Here is a 5,431-nt window from a genome sequence, read left to right on the forward strand (position 1 = left end):
GGATCGCTTGAGCCCAGGAGTTTGAGGTTGCTGTGAGCTAGGCTGACACCACGGCACTCACTCTAGCCTAGGCAAGAAAGCGAGACTCTGTCTCAAAAAAAAAAAAAAAAAAAAAAAAGAATGAGAACAAGGCAAGGATGTCCACTGCTACCACTTGAAAACAACAGTGTACTGGAAGTCTTAGCCAGTGGAATAAAGCAAAGCAAAAAAACCCCCAAAACAACAACAAAAACAAACCACGGACAGACGGAAAAGAAAGAAAAGTGTCTTTATTTATAAAAGATATAACCATATGCATAGAAAATGGAGGATATTTCCAAAAATATTTACCAAAAGTAATAATTGAATTTAGCAAGGTCTCAGGGTATAAGATCAATAGAGAAAAATCAATTGTATTTTAATATATTAGCATTTTTTTGAAAAATGAACAAAGTGAGCCTACCACTTTAAGGAAAATAATTGATAGTATTTGTTGCCAATGAGAAAATTCAAGCTTTTAAGCAAAAATTAGAATTCTGAAAAACTTGTACTCACCATTGTGAGCTTGAAAGCTTCTTAAAATTAAAAGACTTTCGTGATGAGTAGTGATATTAACAAATGTGATTTTTTGATATTGTATAGTGAATATGAAACATCTATTAATAGAAGATCTGTATAACTCAGTGAACAAATAATTGCCAGATAACTGTATAATGTTATGAACTCATGCATGGACAAAAGAGTCACTTGAAGTTCAGCACAGATCAAAGGATTTTAATGTAACAGAGTATAAAAAGTTCTTAATGTGGTTTCAGATTCCATACTGCCACTAACTTTAAGGCAACTACACTTGTCAAATTTTAGTGTAGTACCAAAGAATATTCATAGTTATATGTGAAGATTCCTCTCTTTTCCAATTATATATCTGAGGCTGAATTTTCTTCATCTACTTCACCTAGAACCACCTATTGCAACAGACTGAGTGAGAAAGCAGATATGAGAATTTACCTGTCTTCTATTAAGCCACACATCAATTTGCAAGAGATCTATAAAACAATGCCATTCTCTAAATTTCTTTTTGGAAATAAAATTATTTTTCATAATGATATTTCTGTTAACATGTTATGGTTTATTATTACTATTTTAATGAATATTTAAAATTTTTTTCATTTTAATTTCTAATCCAGGAAATATTAATAGATGACAAACAGATAAACAAAAGCTTTTTTGAGTTCTCAAATAATTTTTAAGAGTGTAAAGGGGCTTGATACCAAAAAGTTTAAAAACCACTGATCTAGTCCAATCCGCCTCTCTTGCTCTCCCATTTTATAGATGGATAAACTAAGGCTGGGCCGGGAAAGAGCCCTTCACAGCTAGGTTGTGGCTCCTACATTCAGTATAAGCCTTTGTAACAGGTGTGTTTGCGATATCTCCTCTCTAGTGTATTCAATCTCTCTTCAGTGCATCCGCATCTGGATTTAAATGTCTATGAGCTTGGCCGGGGCACGGTGGCTCACACCTGTAATCCTAGCACTCTGGGAGGCCGAGGTGGGCCGATTGCTCAAGGTCAGGAGTTTGAAACCACTCTGAGCAAGAGTGAGACCCCGTCTCTACTATAAATAGAAAGAAATTAATTGGCCAACTAATATATATATATAAAAAAAAGACGGGCATGGTGGTGCATGCCTGCAGTCCCAGCTACTCAGGAGGCTGAGGCAGCAGGATTGCTTGAGCCCAGGAGTTTGAGGTTGCTGTGAGCTAGGCTGACACCACGGCACTCACTCTAGCCTGGGTAACAAAGTGAGACTCTGTCTCAAAAAAAAACCAAAAAAAAAAAAAATAAATAGGCCGGGCGCGGTGGCTCACGCCTGTAATCCTAGCACTCTGGGAGGCCGAGGCGGGCGGATTGCTCAAGGTCAGGAGTTCAAAACCAGCCTGAGCGAGACCCCGTCTCTACCATAAAAATAGAAAGAAATTAATTGGCCAACTAATATATATAATATAAAAATTAGCCGGGCATGGTGGCGCATGCCTGTAGTCCCAGCTACTCGGGAGGCTGAGGCAGCAGGATCGCTTGAGCCCAGGAGTTTGAGGTTGCTGTGAGCTAGGCTGACGCCACGGCACTCACTCTAGCCTAGGCAAGAAAGCGAGACTCTGTCTCAAAAAAAAAAAATTAAAAAAAAAAAAAAAAAAAAAAAAAAAAAAAAAAAAAAAAAATAAATAAAATATATAGAAAAAATTAGCCGGGCATGGTGGCACATGCCTATAGTCCCAACTACTTGGGAGGCTGAGGCAGAAGGATTACTTGAGCCCAGGAATTGGAGGTTGCTGTGAGCTAGGCTGATGCCATGGCACTCTAGCTCAGGCAACAGAACCAGACTCTGTCTCAAAAAAAAAAAAAAAAAAAAGTCTATGAGCTTAAAAAAAATAAAAAAGAAAGAAAGTCTTTCTCTACACACATATTCCCCTCTACCTTACAACTTCTAGGTCCCTGTAAAAAAAACTTGAAAAAACTGTTTATACTCACATTTCTATTTTCTCATCTTTCATTCAATAAATATTAGCTGAGAGCCAACTATGTACCAAATATAGTTCTAGGTGCTAGTTCCTCCATGAATTAAATAAAAATCTTGCTCTTTGAAACCTTAAATTCTAGTGAGGGGAGACATAAAATTGTCCAGAACTTGTAAGTGGGCACAAGATTACTTATTGGGTGTTCTTTCATTGTAGTGTTGTGATACACCTTTGATTGACTTTTTTTTTTTGAGACAGAATCTCACTCTGTTGCCTGGGGTCGAGTGCCGTGGTATCAGCCTAGCTCACACCAACCTCAAACTCCTGGGCTCAAGTGATCCTCTTGCCTCAGCCTCCCAAGTAGCTGGGTCTACAGGCATGTGCTACCATGCCCGGCTAATTTTTTTCTACATAATTTTATTTTACTTTATTTTATTTTTGAGACAGAGTCTCACTTTTTGGCCCGGCTAGAGTGAATACCATGGTGCTGGGCTCAAGCAATCCTACTGCCTCAGCCTCCCAAATAGCTGGGACTACAGGCATGCGCCACCATGCCCGGCTAATTTTATATATATATATATATATATATATATATATATATATATATATATATATATATATTAGTTGGCCAATTAATTTCTTCCTAGTTTTAGTAGAGACGGGGTCAGGCTAGTTGCTCAGGCTGGTTTTGAACTCCTCACCTTGAGTGATCCACCCTCCTCGGCCTCCCAGAGTGCTAGGATTACAGGCGTGAGCCACCGCACCCAGCCTTTTGATTGACTTTTTGTTGAATAGGCTATTTTACACCTTTGTAGGGATAGAGATTAATTTATAAAAACTGTTGGCAATGCAAATAATTCTTGACTCAAAGCAATGCAAATGATTCCTATCCATAGTAATATAAATGAATTTTGTCCAGTAAAGACAGAATTGATTTCCATCTGCTGGAAAAGATAATCTCAAACATTAGCTTATTATTTAGTACAATATTAATGTTTTTGCAATTATGAGCAAATTCATTTCAACATTCCTTTGGCTGATTATCTAAATTCCTGAAACTTAAATTATCACTTGAACAAGTCTTACCATCTTACTAGTTCCCTCATTATTTAGGATAATAATGAATGAGCAGTTTATGATGATGAATAAAATCTTTGGCATATGTTCATTTTATATTTACATGAGAGTAATGTTTTTAACCTCTCTGAAATTATAATTTAGCAGACTATAAAATAATATATATCAGGTGGTAATGAATTATAAGAATAAAATCAGGATAAGAAGACAGCTGTTGGTGGTGTAGTATATACTATTCTGGATAGGGCCAATCAGTCCTGTCATTCTATCTCTTAAATAGAAGTAGAATCCCTCCTTTTTTCTCCATTCTCATTGCCATAACACTAATCTCTCATCTGATCTCCTTGTTCCTGCCTACTCAGATTATCGACTGTCAGATGATCATTTTAAAAATACTTACCTGATCATGTCCTTCCTCTCTACTGGATCCCTAATGGTGGAGTCAAGTGTTGTGGGCCTAAAGAGTACACAATTTAGAAGGCTCTCTTTAAGAAAAGTAATAACAGGCTGGGCGTGGTGGCTCACGCTTGTAATCCTAGCACTCTGGGAGGCCGAGGCGGGCGGATTGCTCAAGGTCAGGAGTTCAAAACCAGCCTGAGCGAGACCTCGTCTCTACTATAAAAAATGGAGAAAGCGCCCTCGGTGGTGATGGCGCTGGCAGTGGTGACACTGACTCTCTTGAGAAGAAATGAATGTCTAGCTATTTATTTACACACAGGTGCACACGCACAGCAAGCAAGCTCCCCATATACACCGCTTATTCTCATTTGGGCGATCTTTCTTCACTGATCTCCACAGAGTCCAGTAGCCCACAAAGTAAATAAGGTCCTCAGAATCACACTCACATCCTCATGGTACTATCCGTTTCTCTCTCTCTCTCTTTCTCTCTCTCTCTCTCTCTCTGTATATATATATATGGGAATTTCTTTCTAAATATAATTTCTCTCTCTATATATATAAATTTCTCTATATATAATTTCTCTCTATATACAAATATATATATAAAGTCCTCAGATTATATAAATGTATATATATAAAAAAATGGAAAGAAATTAATTGACCAACTAATATATATATATAATATATATATTATATATATATTACATACATACATACATACATACATACATATATATATATATATATATATATATATATATATATATATATATATTAGCCGGGCATGGTGGCGCGTGCCTGTAGTCCCAGCTACTCGGGAGGCTGAGGCAGCAGGATCACTCGAGCCCAGGAGTTTGAGGTTGCTGTGAGACGCCACGGCACTCACTCTAGCCTGGGCAACAAAGCGAGACTCTGTCTCAAAAAAAAAAAAAAGAAAAGCAATAACAAAATTAGGTACAAGGCCTTGAAAGGGGTCGTGCAAATGACAGGTCCTAAAACTTAAGCTTCATTATCTTCACTGCAAATCCACTCCTGCCTAAGTCTGGTCTCTTTTCCCTCTACCTCAGCATCTTTCTCTGTGCAATTTCTGCCTAGAAGGCCCTTTCCGTCCCTTTTTGCCTAGATAACTCTTTCAGTACTCAACCATTAGCTCATTGTCCTCTCTGATCTCTGATCCCCTAACTGGGTTAGGGACCTCTTCAGAACACCTGTCACTTTTCCGAGCATTCCGGGAGCCAGGTTGCTCTTTCTCCAGCACCCTCAAGGGATTGCAGGCGGGAGGTGGGGTGGGGTGGGGTGGGGTGGGGTGGGGTGGGGTGGGGTGGTGGTGCCATATAGCGGTGGGCGGAGCCCTGGAAGAGTGTCCGTTATAATTCACTCCCCTCTACCCGCTCTTGTCCTCCAGGGTGGCGCTCACCACCTCCCCGGAACCCTCGGATCTCCCCCTGCGGTTCCAGTCGGA

This window comes from Microcebus murinus, chromosome 2, assembly GCF_040939455.1.
Source record: "Microcebus murinus isolate Inina chromosome 2, M.murinus_Inina_mat1.0, whole genome shotgun sequence".
In the NCBI taxonomy this organism is placed as follows: Eukaryota; Metazoa; Chordata; class Mammalia; order Primates; family Cheirogaleidae; genus Microcebus; species Microcebus murinus.